Raw genomic sequence first — 12276 nt, 5'->3', positions numbered from 1 at the left:
GGGTCAGAATCCTCAATCTCTGTTCTGTGCTGAGATAGCCGGGATCGGAACATGAGAGCACTGGGAATAAGAGGAGGCCGTTCAGCCCCTCGAGACAGTTCCAAGATAATCTATAGATCTCAGTCTTCAAAGCTCCAATTGGCCCCCACCCTCCACAATATTTTTTGGGGGGTGAGTGTTCCAGATTCCCACTGCCCTTTGTGCTTCCTGACATCACCCATGAACGGCCGGACTCGAAGGTTAAGGTCCTGCCCGTTGTTCTGGACTCCCCCCACCAGAGGGAATAGTTTCTCTCGATCCGCCCGACACGCGAGCGATGGAAACGACACACTCGCACACAATCGGTAGTAAGAGAAGTTAGTGGTCACAGCAGTCGTGGTTAGTGTAGTAGTTAGTGGCAATAATCAGGGTTAGTCTTAGTATCAGTAGTTAGTATATATAAAACCGATATAAAACCGGTTGGGCCCCAGCTGGAGTATTGTGTCCAATTCCGGGCACCACACTTTAGGCAGGGCGTGTAAGTTTTGGAGAGAGGGCACACAAGAGATTTAACAGAATAGTTCCAGGGATGAGGGATTTCATTTCCTTGAAGAGACTGGAGAAGCTAGGGTTGTTCTCCTTTGAGCAGAGAAGGCTAAGGGGAGATTTGATCGAGGTGTTTCAAATCATGGAGCGTTTAGTTAGAGTAAATACAGAGGAACTGTTTCCAATGACTGGAGTGCCAATAGCCAGAGGGCACAGATTTAAGGTCATTGGCATTGGTTTGTCAGTTGTGGTTCAGTGGGCAGCACCCTCGCCTCTGAGTCAGAAGGTTGTGGGTTCAAATCCCACTCCAGGAACTGGAGCACAGAAATCTAGGCTGACACTTCAGTGCAGTGCTGAGGGAACGCTGCACTGTCGGAGGGGCAGTGCTGAGGGAACGCTGCACTGTCGGAGGGACACTGCTGAGGGAACGCTGCACTGTCGGAGGGACACTGCTGAGGGAATGCTGCACTGTCGGAGGGGCAGTACTGAGGAAGTGCTGCACTGTTGGAGGGGCAGTGCTGAGGAAGTGCTGCACTGTCGGAGGGGCAGTGCTGAGGGAACACTACACTGTCGGAGGGACACTGCTGAGGGAGCGCTGCACTGTCGGAGGGGCAGTACTGAGGGAGCGCTGCACTGTCGGAGGGGCAGTGCTGAGGGAGCACTGCACTGTCGGAGGGGCGGTACTGAGGGAGTGCTGCACTGACAGAGGGGCAGTACTGAGGGAGCGCTGCACTGACAGAGGGGCAGTACTGAGGGAGTGCTGCACTGTCAGAGGGGCAGTACTGAGGGGGCGCCTCACTGTCGGAGGGGCAATACTGAGGGAGTGCCGCATTGTCGGAGGGGCAATACTGAGGGAGTGCCGCATTGTCGGAGGTGCCATCTTTTGGATGAGACGTTAAACAAGGCCCTGTCTGCTCTCTCAGGAGGATGTAACAGATCCCATGGCATTATTTTGAAGAAGAGCTGGGGAGTTCTCCCCGGTGTCCTGGTCAATATTTATACATCAATCAACATCACTAAAATAGTCATTATCACATTGCTGTGTGTGGGAGCTTGCTGTGCGCAAATTTGCTGCCGGGTTTCCCACATTACAACAGCGACTACACTCCAAAAGTACTTCATTGGCTGTAAAGCGCCTTGAGACGTCCGGTGGTCATGAAAGGCGCTACAGAAATGCAATTCTTTCTTCTTTCAAAAGGGAATTGGACAAGTTCCTGAAGGAGAAAAAATGTCACAGATACGGGGAAAGAGTGAGAGAATGGGACTAACTAGATTGCTCTGCAAAAGAGCGAGCACGGATTCGCTGGGCAGAATGACCTCCTTCGATACGATACAATTCTATGATTCTATGTCCTGTAGAATAATCCCATTATTTTATAACGTCCCTGTTCCTCATCCTTTCCCAGTCTCAGAACTTCGCACCAGGAAGGCAACAACTTAAAAAGGCCATCAGCATTCTTGGTCTTATCAATAAGGGCATAGAAACATAGAAAATAGGTGCAGGAGTAGGCCATTCGGCCCTTCGAGCCTGCACCACCATTCAATAAGATCATGGCTGATCATTCACCTCAGTACCCCTTTCCTGCTTTCTCTCCATACCCCTTGATCCCTTTAGCCGTAAGGGCCACATCTAACTCCCTCTTGAATATATCTAACAAACTTGGCATCAACAACTCTCTGCGGCAGGGAATTCCACAGGTTCACAACTCTCTGAGTGAAGAAGTTTCTCCTCATCTCAGTCCTAAATGGCTTACCTCTTATCCTTAGACTGTGACCCCTGGTTCTGGACTTCCCCAACATTGGGAACATTCTTCCTGCATCTAACCTGTCTGAACTCGTCAGAATTTTATACGTTTCTATGAGATCCCCTCTCATTCTTCTGAACTCCAGTGATTAAAGGCCCAGTTGATCCAGTCTCTCCTCATATGTCAGTCCCGCCATCCCGGGAATCAGTCTGGTGAACCTTCGCTGCACTCCCCCAATAGCAAGAATGTCCTTCCTCAGATTAGGAGAGTAAAGAAGTGATGAAGAATTTGTGTAAACCATCAGTGAGACCACAATTTTCGAGCTGTGTACAGTGCTGGGTGTCCCTTTGGAGGAAGGAGATTAAATGCGTACCATGTTTGCTCACCAGGATGATGCCAGGGATGGGATAGTAGTAATGAGGAGAGACTCGAGATAAGAACATGTTAGGAGCAGGAGTCAGCCATGTTGCCCTCCCAGCCGGCTCTGCCATTCAATAAGTTCATGGTTGATCTTCGACCATAACTCCAATTTCCCGCCCGATCTCCATATCCCTTGATTCGCCTAGAATCCAAAAATCTATCGATCTCAGCCTTGAACATACTCAACGATTCAGCATCCACAGCCCTCTGGGACAGAGAGTTCCAAAGATTCACCACCCTCTGAGGGAAGAAGTTTCCCCTCATCTCAGTCCTAAATGACCGACCCCTTATCCTGAGACTGTGACCCCTGGTTCTAGACTACCCAGCCCGGGGGGGAACATCCTCCCTGCATCTACCCTGTCAACCCCCCTCAGAATCTTATATGTTTCAATGAGTAGATAGTGGGACTATTTCCACTGCAGCAGAGAAGATTAAGAAGAGATTTAATTGAGTTTCTTTAAATTAATGAAGCGCTTTGAGAGTGTGAATAGGGAAGGACTATTGGGGAGTCAGTGATGAGGCGTGATCAATTTAAAATGATACCCGAGGAGTGAGGACAGAGGTTGGGAGAAATTGCTTTACACACAGGGCTCTTGGAGCATGGACTGATTGCAGCACAGGAAGCGATGGCACAAAGACCATTGGATCTTTGAAGGAACAGTTTGATAAATAGTTAAAGCAGAGGAAGATACAGGGCTATGGGGAGAGAGTGGGGCAGTGGGATTAGTTTGGGGATTGATACAGGGCTGTGGAGAGAGAGCTGGGCAGTGGGATTAGTTTGGGATTGATGGAGCTATGGGGAGAGAGCGGGGCAGTGGGATTAGTTTGGGGATTGATACAGGGCTATGGGGAGAGAGTGGGGCAGTGGGATTAGTTTGGGGATTGATACAGGGCTGTGGAGAGAGAGCTGGGCAGTGGGATTAGTTTGGGATTGATGGAGCTATGGGGAGAGAGCAGGGCAGTGTGATTAGTTTGGGGATTGATACAGGGCGATGGGGAGAGAGCGGGGCAGTGGGATTAGTTTGGGATTGATACAGGGCTATGGGGAGAGAGCGGGGCAGTGGGATTAGTTTGGGATTGATACAGGGCGATGGGGAGAGAGCGGGGCAGTGGGATTAGTTTGGGATTGATACAGGACTATGGGGAGAGAGCGGGGCAGTGGGATTAGTTTGGGATTGATACAGGACTATGGGGAGAGAGCGGGGCAGTGGGATTAGTTTGGGATTGATACAGGGCGATGGGGAGAGAGCGGGGCAGTGGGATTAGTTCTACCAAAGAGTCTGCATAGCAATGGTTCTGTGGTTTTGATTGTCAGTAATGTATGACAGCTTCGTTTGATGCTGACAATCTTTTCTGTAACCATCCTCTTCCATCTCTCTGAAGGGGCCTCAACTATTTACAATCTATATTAATGACCTGGATGAAGGGACCGAGTGTAATGTAGCCAAGTTTGCTGATGATACAAAGATGGGTGGGAAAGCAAATTGTGAGGAGGACACAAAAAATCTGTAAAGGGATATAGGCAGGCTAAGTGAGTGGGCAAAAATTTAGCAGATGGAGTATAATGTGGGAAACTGTGAGGTTATCAACTTTGGCAGAAAAAATAGAAAAGCAAATTACAATTTAAATGGAGAAAAATTGCAAAGTGCTGCAGTACAGAGAGACCTGGGGGTCCTTGTGCATGAAACACAAAAGGTTAGTATGCAGGTATAGCAAGTGATCAGGAAGGCAAATGGAATGTTGGCCTTTATTGCAAGGGGGATAGAGTATAAAAGCAGAGACGTCCTGCTACAACTGTACAGGGTATTGGAGTACTGCGTGCAGTTTTGGTCTCTGTATTTAAGGAAGGATATACTTGCATTGGAGGCTGTTCAGAGAAGGTTCACTCGGTTGATTCCGGAGATGCTTGACAAATCTTCTGGAATTTTTTGAGGATGTTTCCAGTAGAGTGGACAAGGGAGAACCAGTTGATGTGGTGTATTTGGACTTTTAGAAGGCTTTCGACAAGGTCCCACACAAGAGATTAATGTGCAAAGTTAAAGCACATGGGATTGGGGGTAGTGTGCTGACATGGATTGAGAACTGGTTGTCAGACAGGAAGCAAAGAGTAGGAGTAAATGGGTAGTTTTCAGAATGGCAGGCAGTGACTAGTTGGGTACCGCAAGGTTCTGTGCTGGGGACCGGCTGTTTACATTGTACATTAATGATTTAGACGAGGAGATTAAATGTAGTATCTCCAAATTTGCGGATGACACTAAGTTGGGTGGCAGTGTGAGCTGCGAGGAGGATGCTATGAGGCTGCAGAGTGACTTGGATAGGTTAGGTGAGTGGGCAAGTGCATGGCAGATGAAGTATAATGTGGATAAATGTGAGGTTATCCACTTTGGTGGTAAAAACAGAGAGGCAGACTATTATCTGAATGGTGACAGATTAGGAAAAGGGGAGATGCAACGAGACCTGGGTATCATGGTACATCAGTCATTGAAGGTTGGCATGCAGGTACAGCAGGCGGTTAAGAAAGCAAATGGCATGTTGGCCTTCATAGCGAGGGGATTTGAGTACAGGGGCAGGGAGGTGTTGCTACAGTTGTACAGGGCCTTGGTGAGGCCACACCTGGAGTATTGTGTACAGTTTTGGTCTCCTAACTTGAGGAAGGACATTCTTGCTATTGAGGGAGTGCAGCGAAGGTTCACCAGACTGATTCCCGAGATGGCGGGACTGACATATCAAGAAAGACTGGATCAACTGGGCTTCTATTCACTGGAGTTCAGAAGATCTCATAGAAACGTTTAAAATTCTGATGGGTTCAGACAGATTAGATGCAGGAAGAATGTTCCCAATGTTGGGGAAGTCCAGAACTAGGGGACACAGTCTAAGGATAAGGGATAAGCCATTTAGGACCGAGATGAGGAGAAACTTCTTCACCCAGAGAGTGGTGAACCTGTGGAATTCTCTACCACAGAAAGTTGTTGAGGCCAATTCACTAAATATATTCAAAAAGGAGTTAGACGTAGTCCTTACTACTAGGGGGATCAAGGGGTATGGCGAGAAAGCAGGAATGGGGTACTGAAGTTGCATGTTCAGCCATGAACTCATTGAATGGTGGTGCAGGCTCGAAGGGCCGAATGGCCTGCTCCTGCACCTATTTTCTATGTTTCTATGTTTCTATGAGGGGATTGACTTATGAAGATAGGTTGGTCCTATACACATTGGAGTTCAGAATTATCGAAACATATAAGATAATTAGGGGGCTCGACAAGGTGGATGCAGAGAGGATATTTTCACTCATAGGGGAAACTAAAACTAGGGGACATAGGGCGAGAACCTCCACATTTTTTGCATGCTTAACGGCTACTTAATGCCCATTTTACCGCTGAAATGACGTATAATGTCCAGATATTGCTCATTTTGGCACAAAATAGAAACTTATCATCGAGCGTTACTTTCCCCATGTGTTTAACATCGGGAAAAAATATTACTGCCCGCTGACTTTTTTGGGGCGGAATCATCAGAATGGGCGGAATCACCACCTGTAATATCGGCCAGCGTTACTTTCCTCACGGAATTAACGCCGAGATTCAATATTAACGCCCACTCACTGTTTTTTGTCGTAAAGAGTATATTTACCCAAACTAGCGGCCATGGAAATTGCCCAGCGCCAATTTAACCACCTCCTCCACAATATCACTCCACCAAAAAACCGCCCACAAAAAGTGGAACTAACCGGAATGAATCGCAGCGTTATGGACACCATGTTCTACATCACACGTCGCGTCCTTTAAAAGGCCGCTGAGCTTCAACCTCGGCGGAGTTCGGATGTACTCTGCAGGTCGTTGGAGTTGATGTGAACATCTGTAAAAACATCTTGACCACACTGTGACCGATTGGAATTGAAGAGGTGTGTTCATTGGGGCATTCCTTGTTTGTGACCAATCGGTGGAAAACAGAGAGCGACTGCAATGGGGCCTGTCCTTTCTCACCCTCTCTTGGTGACCAAACACATGCAGCAGACTCGACATCACCGAAGGAACGCTCCACTGCATTATGTGCCCAGTGTAAGACGTGACAGACAGATGAGGAGGACCAGACGTTACACCCCTCGCAAGTACAAGGAGAAGCATTCTTACCTTGACTTTCCCGACACCACCTGCCTTCGGAGACTGCGCTTCCACAAAAAGGTTATCACTGAGGTATGCCAGCTGATAAGGGCAGATCTGCAGCCTGCCAGCACCATCAGTACTGCATTGTCTGTCGAGGTCAAAGTCACCACGGCACTGTCGTTCTATGCCTCGGGTTCTTTTCAGGCCACAGCTGAAGCCCTGTACGTATGCAGGAGGGACTTGATCAGCTTCCCTATGTCCAGGGAGGCACAGAGTGAGAGGGCTCTAGGATTCTCCAGAATTGCAAACTTCCCCGAGGTGCAGGGAGCAATAGACTGTACGCACATCACGATGCGGGCATCTTTTCAGGATGCTGAGGTTTTCAGGAGCCGCAAGGGATTCCACTCCCTGAATGTCCAACTCGTCGACCACCAGCAAATTATACTGGCAGTGAATGCTCAATTTCTGGGTAGCATCCATGATGCTCACATCCTGTGTGAGAGCACTGTATCTGACTTGTTTAACAATCAGCCACAAGGTCAATGCTGGATGCTTGGTGACAAAGGATATGGCCTCGCCACCTGGCTGATGACTCCCCTGTGTGACACCCACACCGAGACCGAGAGGTGATACAACGAGAGCCACAGAGCCACTCGCAAATCGCGGAGATTACCATTGGAGTGCTGAAGCAGCGCTTTAGATGCCTGGACCACTCAGGAGGCGAGCTCCAATACCGCCCTGAGCAGGGAGCTCAATTCATGGTGGTGTGTTCCATGCTGCACAACTTGGCTATCAGGAGGGGACAAGAATTGCCTGATGAGTCTGACAGTCCACCTCACCAGAGAGAGGAAGAGGAGGACGAGGAGGCGGACGCTGACATCGGCCCAGACAATCAGGCTGATGCTGAAGCCATGTCCCGCCCCCCTGTAGACCGCATGAAAGGGCCCATGGTGGCATGATAGCTGCAGGAGCCTTATGTCAGGAGCTCATCAATGATCGCTTTGCCTGAAAGAACATTGGTGGTATTTACAAGGCTGACACACTGCTGGGTGTGCAGGTCATACATCAATGGTGGGCATCACCTTGGTGACAGTTAACGTTTAAGTTGATTCAAGTTAAGTGTAATTATACTCTTTGATGTAAAGGAATCACCAGCGTGTAACGGTGCAGCTATCTGAGCCAATACGCTGCAAGGTTTTGTTAAATAAAACACATTTAAACCAAACATTAGTCTGAAATCATCAGTATTTCTGTACAAACTCAACCCTTTCTCCACCCTCCCACCCGCTTCTCCTCCCCACCTCGACCCTTCCCCTTCCTGACTCCAAGCCGCCGGGCCGAGGAGGTCCTCAGGCGATGCTTCATTGGGGGGGGGGGGGGGCGGGGGATGATGGCAGTGCTGTTGGGGAGGAGTTAAACTAATATGGCAGGGGGATGGGAACCAATGCAGGGAGATAGAGGGAAACAAAAAGGAGGCAAAAACAAAAGACAGAAAGGAGATGAGGAAAAGTGGAGGGCAGAGAAACCCAAGGCAAAGAACAAAAAGGGCCATTGTACAGCAAAATTCTAAAAGGACAGAGGGTGTTAAAAAAACAAGCCTAAAGGCTTTGTGTCTTAATGCAAGGAGTATCCGCAATAAGGTGGATGAATTAATTGTGCAAATAGATGTTAACAAATATGATGTGATTGGGATTACGGAGACGTGGCTCCAGGATGATCAGGGCTGGGAACTCAACATCCAGGGGTATTCAACATTCAGGAAGGATAGAATAAAAGGAAAAGGAGGTGGGGTAGCATTGCTGGTTAAGGAGGAGATTAAGGCAATAGTTAGGAAGGACATTAGCTTGGATGATGTGGAATCTATATGGGTAGAGCTGCAGAACACCAAAGGGCAAAAAACGTTAGTGGGAGTTGTGTACAGACCTCCAAACAGTAGTAGTGATGTTGGGGAGGGCATCAAACAGGAAATTAGGGGTGCGTGCAATAAAGGTGCAGCAGTTATAGTTATAATGGGTGACTTTAATATGCACATAGATTGGGCTAACCAAACTGGAAGCAATACGGTGGAGGAGGATTTTCTGGAGTGCATAAGGGATGGTTTTTTAGACCAATATGTCGAGGAACCAACTAGGGGGGAGGCCATCTTAGACTGGGTGTTATGTAATGAGAAAGGATTAATTAGCAATCTCGTTGTGCGAGGCCCCTTGGGGAAGAGTGACCATAATATGGTGGAATTCTGCATTAGGATGGAGAATGAAACAGTTAATTCAGAGACCATGGTCCAGAACTTAAAGAAGGCTAACTTTGAAGGTATGAGGCGTGAATTGGCTGAGATGGATTGGCGAATGATACTTAAGGGGTTGACTGTGGATGGGCAATGGCAGACATTTAGAGACCGCATGGATGAAGTACAACAATTGTACATTCCTGTCTGGCATAGAAATAAAAAAGGGAAGGTGGCTCAACCGTGGCTATCAAGGGAAATCAGGGATAGTATTAAAGCCAAGGAAGTGGCATACAAATTGGCCAGAAATAGCAGCGAACCTGGGGACTGGGAGAAATTTAGAACTCAGCAGAGGAGGACAAAGGGTTTGATTAGGGCAGGGAAAATGGAGTATGAGAAGAAGCTTGCAGGGAACATTAAGACGGATTGCAAAAGTTTCTATAGATATGTAAAGAGAAAAAGGTTAGTAAAGACAAATGTAGGTCCCCTGCAGTCAGAATCAGGGGAAGTCATAACGGGGAACAAAGAAATGGCGGACCAATTGAACAAGTACTTTGGTTCGGTATTCACGAAGGAGGACACGAACAACCTTCCGGTTATAAAAGGGGTCGGGGGGTCTAGTAAGGAGGAGGAACTGAGGGAAATCCTTATTAGCCGGGAAATTGTGTTGGGGAAATTGATGGGATTGAAGGCCGATAAATCCCCAGGGCCTGATGGACTGCATCCCAGAGTACTTAAGGAGGTGGCCTTGGAAATAGTGGATGCGTTGACAGTCATTTTCCAACATTCCATTGACTCTGGATCAGTTCCTATGGAGTGGAGGGTAGCCAATGTAACCCCACTTTTTAAAAAAGGAGGGAGAGAGAAAACAGGGAATTATAGACCGGTCAGCCTGACATCGGTAGTGGGTAAAATGATGGAATCAATTATTAAGGATGTCATAGCAGTGCATTTGGAAAGAGGTGACATGATAGGTCCAAGTCAGCATGGATTTGTGAAAGGGAAATCATGCTTGACAAATCTTCTGGAATTTTTTGAGGATGTTTCCAGTAGAGTGGATAAGGGAGAACCAGTTGATGTGGTATATTTGGACTTTCAGAAGGCGTTCGACAAGGTCCCACACAAGAGATTGATGTGCAAAGTTAGAGCACATGGGATTGGGGGTAGTGTACTGACATGGATTGAGAACTGGTTGTCAGACAGGAAGCAAAGAGTAGGAGTAAATGGGTACTTTTCAGAATGGCAGGCAGTGACTAGTGGGGTACCGCAAGGTTCTGTGCTGGGGCCCCAGCTGTTTACACTGTACATTAATGATTTAGATGAGGGGATTAAATGTAGTATCTCCAAATTTGCGGATGACACTAAGTTGGGTGGCAGTGTGAGCTGCGAGGAGGATGCTGTGAGGCTGCAGAGCGACTTGGATAGGTTAGGTGAGTGGGCAAATGCATGGCAGATGAAGTATAATGTGGATAAATGTGAGGTTATCCACTTTGGTGGTAAAAACAGAGAGACAGACTATTATCTGAATGGTGACAGATTAGGAAAAGGGGAGGTGCAAAGAGACCTGGGTGTCATGGTACATCAGTCATTGAAGGTTGGCATGCAGGTGCAGCAGGCGGTTAAGAAAGCAAATGGCATGTTGGCCTTCATAGCAAGGGGATTTGAGTACAGGGGCAGGGAGGTGTTGCTACAGTTGTACAGGGCATTGGTGAGGCCACACCTGGAGTATTGTGTACAGTTTTGGTCTCCTAACCTGAGGAAGGACATTCTTGCTATTGAGGGAGTGCAGCGAAGGTTCACCAGACTGATTCCCGGGATGGCGGGACTGACCTATCAAGAAAGACTGGATCAACTGGGCTTGTATTCACTGGAGTTCAGAAGAATGAGAGGGGACCTCATAGAAACATATAAAATTCTGACGGGGTTAGACAGGTTAGATGCAGGAAGAATGTTCCCAATGTTGGGGAAGTCCAGAACCAGGGGTCACAGTCTAAGGATAAGGGGTAAGCCATTTAGGACCGAGATGCGGAGGAACTTCTTCACCCAGAGAGTGGTGAACCTGTGGGATTCTCTACCACAGAAAGTTGTTGAGGCCAATTCACTAAATATATTCAAAAAGGAGTTAGATGAGGTCCTTACTGCTAGGGGGATCAAGGGGTATGGCGAGAAAGCAGGAATGGGGTACTGAAGTTGAATGTTCAGCCATGAACTCATTGAATGGCGGTGCAGGCTAGAAGGGCCGAATGGCCTACTCCTGCACCTATTTTCTATGTTTCTAACCGCTGCTTGGACGGATACGGGAGAGGACCGTCCCGAGGTGGAAACGTGCTCCGAGCCAGAAGAAAGATGTTGCTGCTGGCTCTCGTGTTGTTGGCAATGGGGGTGCAGCACCTTGGGTTGCAGTCCGGTGTTCTGGGACCACTGGGAGCCCTCTGCCAGTGTTCCTGGCTACTAGCTCCAGGGCCTCCTCCATCCCTTCCATGTTATATCTGATTTGTTGGACAAAAACTCAGTGTCAACTATGTTCTTGGTGCTTAGTGGGCTTTTTGCTGATGGTGAATCTCCCTTGTGCCTCCCACAACAGCCAGACAAGCACACACCACACCCACACGCGCCTTCAGTGCCTCTGAGCTCCCTCTCTCTCTATCTCCTCTTCTGCGCATGTCATGATGACCCTTGACCTCCTGAATCACGGGAAACGAGCGTTGCCATGCCGTTGCTAAGGACAGCCACACTTTACAGCAGAAGGTCAAAAAAATTAACGTTACCGCCCATTTCATGTCGCTCGCGGTAACGTCCATTTTCAAAAATAGAAACTAGGTGTTTTGAGAATGGGCGAGAAGCCAGCGATCTGAAAACCCTTTTTTCCCGCCCACGCAGGAAATAATACCCATTTTGGGGCGATAAGCATAAAAGTGGAGGTTCTAGCCCTATGTCTCAGGCCGCCCATTTAAAACTGAGATGAGGAGGAATTTCTTCTCTCAGAGGGTTGTAAATCTGTGGAATTCTCTGCCCCAGAGAGCTGTGGAGGCTGGGTCATTGAATAAATTTAAGGTGGAGATGGACAGATTTTTGAGCGATAAGGGAATGAAGGGTTATGGGGAGCAGGCGGGGAAGTGGAGCTGAGTCCATGATCGGATCAGCCATGATCGTATTGAATGGCGGAGCAGGCTCGAGGGGCCGAATGGCCGACTCCTGTTCCTAGGTCTTATGTTCTTATCATTTGGGAATTGACTGATTTTGAAGATACGGGTTTAAGAAG

At 48.1% G+C, this 12276-nt stretch overlaps 1 protein-coding gene across 9 annotated transcripts in view; it reads right to left on the bottom strand.

Annotated features, from left to right (window-relative positions):
- LOC139259631 (tensin-1-like) overlaps positions 1-12276 on the bottom strand; it is an 875917-nt gene that overhangs the window by 87919 nt on the left and 775722 nt on the right. The gene's annotated exons all lie outside the window — the stretch shown is intronic.

Source organism: Pristiophorus japonicus, chromosome 3 (assembly GCF_044704955.1).
Source record: "Pristiophorus japonicus isolate sPriJap1 chromosome 3, sPriJap1.hap1, whole genome shotgun sequence".
In the NCBI taxonomy this organism is placed as follows: Eukaryota; Metazoa; Chordata; class Chondrichthyes; family Pristiophoridae; genus Pristiophorus; species Pristiophorus japonicus.
This window is presented reverse-complemented; position numbering and strand designations above follow the sequence as displayed.